Source organism: Antedon mediterranea, chromosome 5, assembly GCF_964355755.1.
Source record: "Antedon mediterranea chromosome 5, ecAntMedi1.1, whole genome shotgun sequence".
NCBI classification, from domain to species: Eukaryota; Metazoa; Echinodermata; class Crinoidea; order Comatulida; family Antedonidae; genus Antedon; species Antedon mediterranea.
In genome coordinates, this window is record NC_092674.1 from 9613499 (window position 1) to 9630296 (window position 16798).

General features: G+C 31.2%; 1 long non-coding RNA gene across 1 annotated transcript; it reads right to left on the reverse strand.

The window, feature by feature from the left end:
- Positions 1-8099: 8099 nt before the first annotated feature.
- Positions 8100-12324, reverse strand: LOC140048594 (uncharacterized). Its single transcript, XR_011845097.1, has 3 exons — positions 12222-12324; positions 11350-11444; positions 8100-8382 (listed from the first exon to the last, which is right to left on the reverse strand). It is a non-coding gene; the product is annotated as an uncharacterized lncRNA (long non-coding RNA).
- Positions 12325-16798: the final 4474 nt, after the last annotated feature.

The window sequence follows — 16798 nt, forward strand, 5'->3', positions numbered from 1 at the left end:
ATGAATTTCAATGATTGATCATAGACTAAAAACGAAACATAATTTTGTTTTGACACTTTGTGAAAATTTAAGTCATATCAAGCGCAAACTTTCTATTGATTAAAAATAGCATGTTTCACAAAAAGTTACGCGCGCACGCGCGTTTAAAATTTTAGAATACGAAAGATCAACTTCTAATCAACTTTCTATGCGTTTCATGTCATTTTGAGCATGTCAAAAATTCCCACGCGCGCGAAAATTTTTACGCACGCGGTGCACACGTAGCGTTAAAAACATATTTTTTTCGCGTGATTTATGTTTTTTCAGCCTTTTCTAGTAATGTTACCAAATTTTAAACAATTTCGACTTAAAATTACGTCATACGAGCACGTCGAATTAGATAATTTGCACGCGTTTTTGGTGAAAAAGTTCAAAAATTCGTCAAAATTATGCCTATTTTTAAACAGTCATAGATTCTAAACTACATGGAGAACTTTTTTTAAATTACATATTCTGGAAGTTGATGAGTTGTAAATATCGGATCATGCATTAATATGGCTAACCGGACATTGTGACGTCATCGTATGGCCACGCCAATATAAAATATAGGATTTTTGTCTCTTTCGTCATAGCTCATCACATTTAATAGAGCGCATCTCCACTTATTCGTTGTCTATTTTCACCCCGATTTTAATATATTCTAGGTCAATCAACTATCTTTTGCATGAATTAAAAATTTTTTAATTTTTTTAACGTCATCATGCCTAAAAATTTAAATTACGTTGGTCATTAATTTTATCTTTACATTAAATTTTAATCTGTTATACCTCGTAAGAATAAAATGTGATAATCACGATTAAAACGTTTTCAGGAAGCTATTTTATTGTAGATACAAAATCATGTGTAAATTGTGGCAATCGAATGTTGTGACGTCATCATATGGCCAGTTAAATAAAAAAAGTCGTATTTTCATCTTTTGCATTATATTTCATTACATTAAAAAGAGCGCGCATCAATATTTCACGTATTAAAATTTCTTCTATACGTTAATATGTTGTTGCTGAGATAATTTCATTCAGAAATTTCTACTTTTGCATTTCATTTTGAAACCGTCAAGATGTTAAAAATTACAATAAAATACGGGTCCCGTAATTTCACCTATTTTACACTGTTTGTGATATGTATACAGATTGTACTGTGTATACTATATGACACAAAATAACAGAATTCAGAAATAACAACATATCATATTCTTCAGTTCAGGTTATAATGCCTTAATATTTTTCTGTGTGCAATATTCTAACGTATGACGTGCACGTGGCGTTTGTCGAGCGGATAACTAACTCGTCAAAGTGACGAGTTTCATGTCTAGTTCTTATTTCTTTCCTTCCATTTTTGTGTAGAGCGTTTCTCTAACATGTGTAAACGTAACATTTCATAACTTTGACAACATGTGGGCATTTATGTGAAGTTGTGCACCTCCTATTTTTGAATGACGTCAGAGTTGCGCAACGTGACTTACGCGCGATTTTATGAATTTCGCGTATTTAACATAGGTGAAAAACCAAATAACATTTTGAATTGAAACTTTGCAGAAGTTTAATTTATATCGTGCGCTAACTTTCTGTGGAAAAAAAATTGCGAGTTTTACACAAATTTACGCGCGCACGCGCATTTAAAATTTGAAAATGCGAAAAAACAATTTCTAATCGACTTTCTACGCGTTTCATGTCATTTTGAGCATGTCAAAAATTCCCACCCGCCCGCAATTTTTTACGCGCGCGGTGCGCACGTAGCATTAAATACATTTTTTTTTCGAGTGATTTATGTTTTTCCAGCCTTTTCTAGTAATTTTACAAACTTTTAAACAATTTTGACTTAAAATGACGTTATACGAGCACGTAGAATTGAACAATTTGCACAGGTTTTTGATGAAAAAAATCAAAAATTCGTCAAAATTAAGCCTTTTTTTAAACAGTCGTAATTTCTATACTAAACAATGAAAGTTATTCTGATTACATATTCTGGAAGTTGATGAGTTGTAGATATCGGATCATGCATTAATATGGCTAACAGGACATTGTGATGTCATCGTAAGGCCACGCGAATATAAAATTTAGGATTTTTGTATCTTTCTTCATAGCTCATCACATTTAATAGAGCGCATCTACACTTATCCGTTTTCCATTTTCACCCCGATTTTGATATTGTCTAGATCAATCAACTATCTTTCGCACGAGTTAAAAATATTTTTATTTTTATGACGTCATCATGCCTAAAAATTTAAATTACGTGTGGCATAAATTTCATATTTACAGTAAAATTTTATCTGTTTATAGCTCGTAAGAATGAAATGTGATAATCATGATTAAAACGTTTTCTGGAAGCTATTGAATTGTAGATACGAAATCATGTGAACATTTTGCTAATCGGATGTTGTGACGTCATCATATGGCCAGTTATATAAAAAAAGTCGTATTTTCATCTTTTGCGTTATAATTCATTACATTTAAAAGAGCGCGCATCAATATTTCACTTATTCAAATTTCTTGTACACGCTAATATGTTGTTGCTGAGATAATTTCCTTCCGAAATTGCTACCTTCGCATTTCATTGTGAAACCGTCAGCATGTTAAAAATTGGAATAAATACCGGGTCCCGTATTTTCCCCTATTCTACACTGTATGTGATTGTGATATGTATACAGATTATACTGTGTATACTATATGACACAAAATAACAGAATTCAGCAATAACAACATAATCATATTCTTCAGTCCAGGTCATAATGCCATAATCTTTTTCTGTGTGCAATATTCCAACGTATGACGTGCTCGTGGCGTTTGTCGTGCGGATAACTAACTCGTCAAAGTGACGAGTTTCATGTCTAGTATTTTATTTGTGAGGGTACGGTAAAACCTTCAATTTAATTTCTCCACGTCAGGCCCGCCGAATCGACGCTGTTCAACGGAAGTTTGTACGATTTCTGTCAATCGTCAACAAATAATTATTTAATTCAACTTAATTAGTAGGCCTGATGGTGTTCAATTGTTGGTACATTGAGAAAAATGTCATGCGTGATTTACTGAAATGTACGGTGGCTGATTTCCGTAAAACAAAAAAATTTATTTTATAACGCCCTAATTATACAATCCGTCCACACGTACATGCGCATGCGTAGTACATCAACAACCCCAGACCCATTAAGAGTTGCGACTTTGAATGGATTGAATCAATTTTGTTAAAATAATAATATCATTATTTTGAAGATTAAAAAAAAAAATAGCTTTAATCCACATTTAATTTAACGGCTCTGGCTGTGCGCTCTATACACGCTCTACGCGTTTATTTTGTACAGCGATTCTCTATAGTAATGCATTGTTTTTACATTTTGTTGTTTAAAATCATCTTCGCAGTAACTTTATGATTGCGTTATCTTAACAAAAACCTTAACAAATTGATTGTTTTGATATTTAAAACCTTGTGAATGTTATACATTTTTAAGCACATGACTCGACTCCATACACTACATAGGCATAGTTGGACACAAATGGTCAGTAATGTACCACGTGACTTTTTAAAATCCGTGAATGCTTACAATTGCCCAGATGGCTCTCGAATACAGGAACTTTGGTGTTAAGAACTGGAAATTGTAAAAATGAACACAGAGCGAATGCAGTCAAACGCGATGTAATCTGCAAAAAGCTATTGTAATTTGGATAATTGACCACAACGATTTTGCTTATTTTTGTCTTTTTCTTTCTCCTTCGAAGTACATCTTCGTACACTACTAGGACATTTCAACTACCTTCCTCTAAAAAAACCACGACGAGCTTCTCCAATACGCTTTCCAGTGGTGTAAGCGGGAAATGGCAGTAGGACGGAATGTATTTTGCAAATGAACTATATTTCCATTCATGCAAAATTAACTAGAAAATAGTGATTAATACAGCATCATTCATAGAGTGCGCTGCAGGCCTAATAATTTGTTAAGGAAATTATTATTATGTCATTATGTTATTATTAATTGTACAGTAATATAACACACCTGATTGTATCCTTGCAATTTGATTGGTATTAGGCATCACGTGCCATTTGGAATTCGCCATATCTCATGCAAATGTGATATCTAATGGTGATAATGAACGGTACTAATGCACGTTCAGCTTTCATTTTGAGGATTTTTGCCACGCGACGTTGTTGACAGATAACGTTCGGAAGTCAACGCCGTCTAGGAATTTATATTCTTTATACAATGAACGAATTAGTTATTAGTTCTTAAACGCTTTTGCTTTTTAGTTAAGTACAGGTGAACTTATTTAGGCCTATAGTCTATAGTTTGTGGATTAATTTTTTTTTTTTTTTTTTTTTTTTTTTATTGAACACTTTCATATTTAAATTTAAAAAATAGCTTAACATAATAACACTTTCTTATTAATAGTAATACACAATATACATTTCTCTTAAGAACAAAATATAAATAATTTCACAATGTAATAAATATAAATTTTTTTTTTCTTTTCACTTAAAAACAAAGTCTATAAATAATTTGTTGTCAATTTTTTCTTATACTGTATAACATATTTCAACTAAATAATTTAATTAAACATAAAACTTTCTTATTCAAATAAATAGTTTAGCTTACTAAATAAACAGATCATAAAAGTCTATAAATAATTCAGGATTAAAAAACATAATATAACAAACAGTACTAAGTCCTTTTTTTTTAATGCAAAGTTACCAGTCAATAAGTTCATGTTTTTCCAAGAAAGGACTCCATTTATTTAAGTAAGTATGATGCTCCCCTTTAGTTTTCAAAATAAATTCTTCTTGTTTAACGTGTAACTTAATCTCATTCACGAATCGAGCAATATTAGGCTTAATTTTTCTCATTTTACAGCTATATGTAGTGTCGACAAATTAGTAAAATAGTATTTAGGGCTTTAAATGATTTTTTTCTAACTCCAAAAAGGCATAATTCGGGGTTGATAATTACATTTATATTAAAATATGATTTCAACCATTGTTTAATCTTTCTCCAAAATATTTTAATTTCACAGCATTGTGTAAAAATATGTATTAAGGTTTCTGTTTCTGCTTTACATAAAGCGCATAAAGGCGAGTCAATTTTCCCAATTTTATACAAAAAGGAGTTATTACCTAAAATTCTATGCACAATTTTATATTGAAACCAGATTAGTGGTGTGGACATAGTAAGTGAGAAAAACATGGTATTAATAATTTCCCACTCTTTATCAACATATAAAGTATCCAATGCCTTCTCCCACTTAATTTTAGCTTTCGATTGTTTTTTTTCTAGAGTTGATTAGAGTATTATAAATTAGCTTTGATCCTTTTTTATTTTTTATTACTACGCTAAGGTTAAAAGGTAGTAGTGGGCTATTTATTTTTCCTTTTGGAAAAATTTGATATAAAGACGTATGTTGTCTGACCGCATGTATTAGGCCTTCATATTGAAGAAAGTTGATGTTAAGATTATGACGTTTACAAAGTTGTTTTAATGGAGTTATTCCATGTCTATCAACTAAATCATTTATAAAATTCACCCCATGATTACTCCAGTTTTTATAATAGATACTTTCTCCGCCGACTTTAATATTGTCATTCATCCAGAGTTTTTGTCTACATATCGATTCGGTGCTCATAGGAGTGTTGTGTTTCACAAATACGCACCACGCCTTTATTACATCCAGCCAAAATGCATTGTAAGGCTTAACCTTCGCTAATTTGATTAATTTCGATGATCCGCCTTCTATGAGCCAAGTTTTATGAATATTCAACACGAGTGGAACTAAAAGAGCCCATCCTGTCTCATTGGACGTTACTAACCGTCTAACCCACGTGATTTTTACCGATTGAATATATGCGTTTATATCGACCATTCGTAAGCCTCCAAATTTATTTTCTTGTATAAGTTGATCTCTGGATATTCTATCCACCCCTTTCAATATGAAACGATATAGTTCTGACTTAAGTGATTTTATTACATTTTCAGGGGGATCGGGTAATGTCGAAAGGATATAGGTAAGTTTGGACAGTAATAAAGACTTCACTACCGTGATTCTTCCCAAAACAGTTAAGTTTCTTTTTGACCAATGTCTCATTGTATTTTTTATTGATTTATATACGTCTTCATAGTTCAAATCTACCATTTTATTTAAATTTGTACTGAACCGAATACCCAATGATTCAAAGGGTTCTCCATGTTTGATCCAATTTATATTATAGTGGATTAATTTTGATCATATGAATGGATACGAAGTCTGAAAAAAAAAGTCCAGAAATGAATGAATAAATAAATAATAAAATTGTAATTATTCTTTTTTTTTTTTTTTTTTTTTTTTCAGTATACATATGCAAAAGAAAAACAAAACCGACACAGCGGTGACATGAGGCAAAACAAAATAAATAACATTCTTAAAAACTTAAAAAGCAAAAGCAAAAAGCAAACATAAAAAGTAAAAGGTATATCTTCTTAGTTCTCCATTAATCCAAGACAATAAATTTCGCCTTGGTTTATCAAAATAAAATCTTATAAAATCAGAAGTTTAACAAGTTTCCAGTCCTCATTAAATAACTCTATATTGTCGTTTATCAAATGTAAGTATACTCTTCTATTTTTATAGTACGACTTAAAAAATTAACCAGTCCTGAATTTGATGGTTTAATATCAGAACATCTAGATATGTAAATAAAATATTTTACTAAAATGACAAGATTATTTACAGCATTGTAAGCATTACCAAATAAAATGCATTCTCTTGTAAGGGTTTTCTCTAAATTATAATTCCTCCTATTCATTTGTTTGCTTTTAATTAGTTGAATAACAAAAGCCCACAAAGTATTTGCATGGATACAACCATTAAATATATGCTGAATTGTTTCAGTGTAATTATTCTTTGCGGGATTCCACATTATCACAGCCACATACACTAGAATATAAGTTTAAGTTCCTCAAAATGATGATGTTTAGGCCTATATTTTCAAATCGGGCATTGCTAAATATTGGTCTGACCCCCACATCAAGTTTCGCCCGTACGTTAATGAAGAGTTTGCAGTTATGACGATGGAGGGACAAATGAGCTAGTTCTCAATGTCCGAAGTTCAAGGTAAAATTCAAGGTAAATTCAAGAAGTTTCTACTGAAACTACTCTCCTTAATATTTGTAAATTTTATTCTTGTAATGTTTTTCTGCTTTTAATGTTTCTTCATTGAAGATACCATTAACTACACTGTAAAAACTATAAACACAATGCTAAACACAATTCTTGTAGTCACTTTGGAGACACATAGAATGCTAAACATGTTTAGCATTCTATGTGCTTAGGATTATTTCGTGTTTAGCACTAATGTGTTTAGTTTCGTTTTGTGTTTTTACTTTAGTGTTTAGAAGAAAAATATGCTTATCTTTCAAGTGTTTAGCCTTTTCTGTGTTTAGCTCGTTCTGTGTTTAGAAAATCTTAGTGTTTTTGATGTAGTGTTTAGAAGAAAAATATGCTTATCTTTCAAGTGTTTAGTTTTTTCTGTGTTTAGCTCGTTCTGTGTTTAGAAAATAGTAGTGTTTTTGATGTAGTGTTTAGAAGAAAAATATGCTTATCTTTCAAGTGTTTAGCCCGTTTTGCGTTTAGCACAGAAGTGCTTGGAAAAGTATAGTGTTTCAACTTTATAGTGTTTGGAATATCATTTGTGCTTAAATGCAAGTGTTTAGACCGTTTTGCGTTTAGCATAGACGAGCTTAGCAATGTATTTCGTGTTGTAGACAATTAAGAACACATGCTTACTTGAAATATTTAGCAAACATGGGCTTACAAATGTGGTATTTTTGCTGTGGTGTTTATAAGAATATACTGTATTCTTTATATCTCTGGGTTTTCATGCTCTGCATTAACACTTTTTCATAGCCAATAATCACTTATTTTGTTGTTACCTTAAACTCCTATATTGGCCTTTATGCGTATCAGATTGACATCATTAATTAAGAACACAACGGACGAAAGTGATATTTTTTAATCAAAACATTTTAATTATTTATTCATGTCTACCAATATAAACTGAAATATTACCTTTTGATAATAACATGAAAGATTAATAAAGGAGTTGAATTTAATATACAGCTTCCAACATTGTGTTGACATTATGGAAAGCTGTGAATTGAAATAAAATATTTTGTTATCCTTTAAAATCCAGTATTGAAAAATACCTAATATTTGAGATACTGTGTCGGATAATGTAATCAAAAACATAATAAATTGCAAATCAACATATAGCATCAGATAACTGCACTTTGACTTTAAAAACATTTTCATTGCAGAGAATGCATGATTCTATCCGTTTCCCTGGGGTATTCTGCCTTAGTGGTTCTATGTCTTGATCCATGTCCTCCTGCAAGAGAAAAAGTAATGAATATTAAAATTAATCTGGTTTATTAATTCATTGACAACCGTATACAAAACAGCATTGTTTAAATTCTGCAATTACCTGCAATAAATAAAATAATAATAAATAATGGGATAAAATTTAAAAAAAATATTAGTTCTGATGTCTCCTCTATAATTTTGTCCAGATGCTTAGAAGCATCTTCTATACGGTTACCAAGTCATACACGGACTCTAGATGAATATATTGAAAGTGGAAATTCAGTTTCAGTGCTAAAAGTGGACAAATTATGTTCATCTTCTCCTAGAGAAAGAAAGATGTTTGCTCAATATCCATGTCAGATGTCTAAGAAGAATAATAAAAGAAATATTATTTTGAAACAAAAAAATTGCATATTGAATTGTTGATGCCATTATCAGTCACGATAGCTTACCGTAATGACCATTGTAGTCTTATTTCCATTGAGGTAGGCCTTGTTCCAAGGTTTATTGACATGAAACAGTTTGATATTTTTTTTAATAATTTTTATTTTAAAAAGACATATAGAAAAAAGTACACTCCACTAGAAGCCTTCAGTTGCCCTAAGACCTCATGAGGCTGACTAGTTAGAACTTCATTTAGACAATAGTCTATTTATTTGGAGTGTACTGTTATTTATTGATATTTTAATAATTTTTTAAATAAACATACATTATTTATTTTTTATTTAAAAAATGCATAATATTGAAACAACTACACTCCACTAAAAGCCTGCAGTTGCCCTAAGACCTCATGAGGCTGTCTAGTTAGAACTTCATTGAGACAATAGTCTGTTTATTTAGAGTGTACTGTTATTATTGATATTTTAATAATTGTATAATTTTGTTGTTTTTAAATAAACATACATTATTTATTTTTTTATTTAAAAAGACATATTGAAACAACTACACTCCACTCGAAGCCTTCAGTTGCCCTAAGACCTCACGAGGCTGTCTAGTTAGAACTTCATTGAGACAATAGTCTATTTATTTGGAGTGTACTGTTATTATTGATATTTTAATAATTGTATAATGTTGTTGATTTTAAATAAACATACATTATTTATTTTAAATTTAAAGACATATTGAAACAACTACACTCCACTAGAAGCCTGCAGTTGCCCTAAGACCTCATGAGGCTGACTAGTTAGAACTTCATTGAGACAATAGTCTATTTATTTAGAGTGTACATTATTGATATTTTAATAATTGTATAATTTTGTTGTTTTTAAATAAACATATATTATTTATTTTTTAATTTAAAAAGACATATTGAAACAACTACACTCCACTAAAAGCTTGCAGTTGCCCGAAGACCTCATGAGGCTGTCTAGTTAGAACTTCATTGAGACAATAATCTATTTATTTGAAGTGTACTGTTATTATTGATATTTTAATAATTATATAATTTTTTTGATTTTAAATAAACATAAATTATTTATTTATTAATTTAAAAAGACATATTGAAACAACTACACTCCACTAGAAGCCTGCAGTTGCCCTAAGACCTCACGAGGCTGACTAGTTAGAACTTCATTGAGACAATAGTCTATTTATTGGAGTGTACTGTTATTATTGTTATTTTAATAATTGTATAATTTTGTTGTTTTTAAATAAACATACATTATTTATTTTTAGTATTTTAAAAAGACATATTGAAACAACTACACTCCACTAGAAGCCTTCAGTTGCCCTTAAGACCTCATGAGGCTGACTAGTTAGAACTTCATTGAGACAATAGTCTATTTATTTGGAGTGTACTGTTATCATTGATATTTTAATAATTGTATAATTTTGTTGTTTTTGAATAAACATACATTATTTATTTTTTAGTTTAAAAAACATATTGAAACAACTACACTCCACTAGAAGCCTTCAGTTGCCCTAAGACCTCACGAGGCTGACTAGTTAGAACTTCATTGAGACAATAGTCTATTTATTGGAGTGTACTGTTATCATTGATATTTTATTAATTGTATAATTTTGTTGTTTTTAAATAAACATACATTATTTATTTTAAAAAGACATATTGAAACAACTACACTCCACTAGAAGCCTTCAGTTGCCCTAAGACCTCATGAGGCTGACTAGTTAGAACTTCATTAAGACAATAGTCTATTTTTTTTGGAGTGTACTGTTATTATTGATGTTTTATTAATTGTATAATGTTGTTGTTTTTAAATAAACATACATTATTTATTTTTTATTTTAAAAAGACATATTGAAACAACTACACTCCACTAGAAGCCTTCAGTTGCCCTAAGACCTCATGAGGCTGACTAGTTAGAACTTCATTGAGACAATAGTCTATTTATTTGGAGTGTACTGTTATTATTGATGTTTTATTAATTGTATAATTTTGTTGTTTTTAAATAAACATACATTATTTATTATTTATTTTAAAAAGACATATTGAAACAACTACACTCCACTAGAAGCCTTCAGTTGCCCTAAGACCTCACAAGGCTGACTAGTTAGAACTTCATTGAGACAATAGTCTATTTATTTGGAGTGTACTGTTATTATTGATGTTTTATTAATTGTATAATTTTGTTGTTTTTAAATAAACATACATTATTTATTTTTTATTTTAAAAAGACATATTGAAACAAATACACTCCACTAGAAGCCTTCAGTTGCCCTAAGACCTCATGAGGCTGACTAGTAAGAGCTTCCTTGAGACAATAGTCTATTTGTTTTAAGTGTTAGTTTTACTGTAGGCCTATAATAATATAACGACAATTATTGTTTTCCAATGCATTATTAAATTTTTTTTAAATACAGGTTAGGCCTATTACCATTATAATATGTGGTCAGATTCTGAAAATATACAAGAAATTTACCAGACTATGTTAAAACAATTAAAACATTCACATTTTTTTAAAATAAAGAATAAAAGAGCAAAATATAATAGCTTAGTGATATCTAAAAATAAAACTAGATTTTAGATTCTCACCTTCAATTATTTTGGCATCATCTTCTGGGATTCCACACTCAATCAAACAAGTTTTGATTTCTTCAGCAGAACTGTTATCATCTATTAAATCCATGCTGAAAAAAAAGAACCAATATAAACATATAGGCCTACCTCACAAATACAGTATATTTGCAATCTATTTTTACACAATACTATACACTAGATATTTGTGGCAACAACCCTTGACCTTTTAGTGATCAATCATTCAGCTGATTCATTCTCAAAGAATTCAGCTTACTCTAGCAAATTGAGGATAGTAATGCTTGAGTGATTTCTCTCTCCTAATTCTTGTCCTCATTCTAAATGAAAATATTTAATTTCCTTTCTTTTTTCCTATAAAATTATAACAGTAATACTAATAGTAAATGACATTAACATGATCATAGCCTATGAAGGAGCTATGGCCTAGTCTAGAAAAATAAGTAAATACTTTTTGAGTCCAGTTCCTAATATTCACTCAGGGAAGAAATGGAAAGGTTTCCTACCCCATTTCCTACTTAGTAACTTAGTACTTTCTAGGATTTTTATCAAATAATCTACAGGGTTAGGATATATTGTTTTGACAACTCAAGTAACATGACCACAGTGCTGTTTTCAATTTTTCCTCTCGACTATTATTAACTGTATTAAAAGTAAAAAAGATTGTTATTATCGATAGTGGAATGGGCGATTTCTAGGTTTGCCGATTTCTTTGCTTTTCACCTATACTCTCGTTGCTGCTGTTGTCGACCGTTGGCCAAAACTAGGCCGGCTATACAAGACATCGGCAAGCAACTCTATTATTCTAAAAGGCAAATTTAATATAATCACTATATACATATTACCAATACAAACAATGTGAAATAACTTACCTGCAATATATGATTACTTCAATCAACGTAAAAAAGCTAAGAATTAGAAAGATTTTTGTTTCACCTTCCCGACACCACTCCCATCCAACTCAACGGCTTCTGCTAAAAAGGCGCGCACTAGATTCGCGGGTTTTTCTCCTCATCAATCATAATCAGTCGTTCCTTGGGGTGTTGCTATTGTATGTATATATAGATGCACGGCGAGTGGTAAAAGGATGGGAAATGTGGTGTATTTTGGTCGAAACCGATGCATCAATTTACTCTATTAATCAAATTATAATATAATAAAACGTATCTAAATGGATCTATTAACTTTCCAAAACAACATGTTGGTACCGTAAATCGAAATAGCAGAACTTATCAATCCAACAAACAATTTACCAAACTAAATGGATCTATTCAATCCAATACACATTTCCAAATGCATGCCAGCATAATAAAAATATTAAACACAATAAGTAATGTTATGAAACACAGTGGTGTTCAGATTTTAAACGTAAATTCTCTAAGAACAATTTAAAGCCCCATTCCCTACGTTTTTTAGATCTAATTTAAGATCACAAACTATATTTAATGTAAAAATAATACTATATGGTCCTATTGCGATAACTTTTTTCGTCTTTAAACGGTTAAAAATGTGAAAAATAAATCGATTTTAATAATTATAGCGGCCCGCTATAAATCCCAAAATGCATTGCGCGCGGATTGATATTGTTGTTTTTCACCTGTAATTCGCCCACTTTTCGATCGATCGTGAAGCCAAAACAAATGGAAGACTCCTAACTTTTCAGCGAAAATACCGGGTTTTCCCCAATTTGTATCAACGGAGTCTGGCAAAAATAGAAAGACAATTAATGCAGCAACTATACAACGTCAGGCTAGGTATATAGCTAGCGTACGATGTTCGTACGTTACCGATGTTTACCAGCTAGGCCTACAAAACTAAGCCTAGCTAGGCTAGGCCTGAGACCGTCCACGAGAGGTCGATCGCCGCGAGCTACTTAGGTAGTGCATTGTTTCTCACTTTTTATCATAATTTACCATAAAACGTACATTTAAGACAAGGAATGACATGGTTTAATGTTTTTAAAGTGATACTATATGTATTATTTTCCAAAAAACGTCCAAAATTGCAGGGAAGGGGTCTTTAAACAAACGCTCTCACTTCTAAACACCAACTTTAGTAAGCACAAACAAATATTAAACACAATAAGTGTGTTATTAAACACAGTGGTGTTTAGATTTGAAAGTTAAATTCTCTAAACATAATTTAAACAAACACTTTCACTTCTAAACACCAATTTTAGTAAGCACAAACAAATATTAAACACAATAAGTGTGTTATTAAACACAGTAGTGTTTAGATTTGAAACGTAAATTCTCTAAACATAATTTAAACAAACACTTTCACTTCTAAAACACAAATTTTAGTAAGCACAAACAAATATTAAACACAATAAGTGTGTTATTAAACACAGTGGTGTTTAGATTTGAAACGTAAATTCTCTAAACATAGGCTAATTTTATACAAACACTTTCACCTCTAAACACCAATTTTATTAAGCACAAACAAATATTAAACACAATAAGTGTGTTATTAAACACAGTGGTGTTTAGATTTGAAACGTAAATTCTCTAAACATAATTTAAAGAAACACTTTCATTTCTAAACACCAATTTTAATAAGCACAAACAAATATTAAACATGTAAGTTTGTTTTATTAAACACAATCATGTTTAAGATTCAAACGTTAATTTTTCTAAACATAATATATACTAAGCACGAACAAATATTAAACACAAAAGGCGTATACAACTTAAACACTGGTGTTTAGGACGTGCTTAGAAATGTGATTAGCAATAATGTTAACATTGCAATACCCTATTCTAAAAAAGCTAAACACATTGAAATATTGTTGTACAAACGGTTGTGTTTAGAATCTAAACACATGAAATGTTTAGAAATGTGTTTATGTGTTTTAAAATTAAACACAATGCTAAACATGTTTAGGGTTGATACGTGTATTTTATGTTTAACAGCTAAACACTGTTTTTACAGTGTATATTACCATTTTTGTGTGTGTGTATTGCTTGTAATCTTTTCTTGTAAGTTTCTTGTATATTTGCTTGATTTTGACCAAATGAATAAAAACAGATTCGTTTGTACAGGTATAGTAGTAGCAAAGTAATCGGGAGACGTTACGTAACTAATCACTCAAGCATTCTTTACCATTGAGGGGGCGATTTTTAGGCTAGATTAGTGTTGATTTCGAGATGGAACGTAACTGCCTGGGTACTATACTGTAGTTCAAATTGTATTCTGTACTGTACTTTCGCATAAAATGGCGATGCTGTGCACCGAGAATTGGCTGTCTTCAAGCGCAAGCATTCAAACAATTGTTTTGATAATAATCGTGATTCTTTTAGCAGTATGGTTGTTGTCCTCCAAGTCAAATACTAATATGCCGCCAGGTCCCGATGGTTGGCCGATTATCGGATCGTTGCCACATATTGACAGCAATCCATGTGTGACGTTCGGAAAGTGGGCCTTGAAATACGGTGATATTTTCACAGTGCAGTTAGGCTGGAATAAAGTTGTAGTTTTGAACAGCGTTGATGCGGTAAATTGTACTCTTAAAAACCAAGGTGATAAGTTTAGCGATAGATCTATTCTACCTTTAGTAGAATTAGGTTTTTCAATACCAGGTAAGTCAACAATAGACTATTGAATATTATGTCAGCGAATAGGCATTCCTAAACGTACTAGCACTACCAGTCAATTTTTTTAAAATTAGTAATTCAACATTACACCGTGATAATTCTCTTTTTGTTGTGTTACGTACGTCATCTCACTCATGGAGGTATTTCTCACTATTGTCCTATTACATCATTTATTTAGTTTCGTATTTTAGAGAATTGTAGTATATGATGAGCACGTAGTCATATATAATGGGACATATTTCACCGGTCCGTGTAATAGCGAGGACCTTTTAAGATGAGCACTGTTTAGATTACAACTTTGGATATTTGCATTTACCGTATTAACCAACACTATAAAGTGAGATATTGCACTAATTATTTCACTTAAGCCAATACATATTTAATAATTTCGCTTACGTATGAATGGTGAATCAGGCCTACATTCAACTATCCATTCAATTTATGTTTTCATTGATGGTTATACCTAGTACTTTTATCTCTATAAACCTAACCCACGGACTGGATTAGTTAACATCCTTTCAGGGTTGGATTATTGTTGATCTATTTCTTCCTAGAAATGACCTTGTTGAAGTGACCAGAGTTTTTTTTAAACAAACTTTTTACTCCAATGCAGAACTTATATATCTTTTATATTGTGAGGGCGTGTGTATTACTGATCGTGAGATCGTGGTTCGAATCCAACCCTTGCGCATTGCTTGTACGCTTTACTTACATTTGCCTCTCTCCATCCAGTTGTATAAAATTTTGGGCTGTTACTACCTGCAGTATTATTATGGGAGTGTGTTTCCATATGTGTATGATCCAAAGAATGACCGGGGTAATAATGTTCAGCTCATTGAGAGCTTGCTTATGCACTATATAAGAATGAATTATTATTTATTTTACAAGTTCTAAAGCATACAGAATCATCCTCATTCGGGTCATAGTACTGTAAACGTAACATGATCGAATACTAGCAAAAATAACAGGGAAAATTTACTGTTCGCTAAGATAGAGGACTTACAAAATTAATGAGGTGGTTTAAATATGCGCGATCATTTTGCAAAAGATTTTCTGAAAAGTAGGCCTAATCATTAAAAAAAAAATGAATTTCTGTAAATATAAAGCAATATGAACACGTGAAATGTTTCACTAAATTAATGGAAGGTTGTAGAAGTGTTTTTCCTTAACCGTAGACGTAAGCACATCTATATATATATATTGGTTGATTCTACTGAAAAATTTAAGAGTAACCAAACTGGCCGCATTTTCGGATAAGACAATCAATTAATTGTCTAACCAAAAACGTCATTTATCTCATATACTGTAATATTTGTGGCAAACAGTACGTCGGAGAAACAAAAAACACTCTCCGTATGAGAATGACACAACATAGATCAGCTATCAAAACATTAAAGCTTGATCAACCTGTAGCCGAACATTTTAATTCAGCTGGTCACTCGATTGCAAATTTCAGAGTTATTGCAATTATAGACCACGATGTCAAATGGAGCGACAAAACTCGCAAAGACAAAGAAAACCACTGGGAATTACTACTTAAAACCACAAAACCTTTTGGACTTAACATTAGGAACATACTCCCAGATCGGTAAAATTATTCCATTGACTACCAAAATTTAAGTTTCAATATTAACCACCATTTAAGCTGTTTTTTAGTCTCATTCCAAAATTGTTTATATCTCTACCAAGCTACCTTCTTTGTTTTCTACTCTTACTCCACCCTGGCTCCCTTTTGTTATATTTCTTTTATTCCTGTCCACCCAGGCAGCACTTGTCAGCTTTATACTATGACTTTATCCAAATTCTTTCACTTGCACTGATGAAGGGCTAGTGTTGCCCGAAAGCTCTGCTAACTT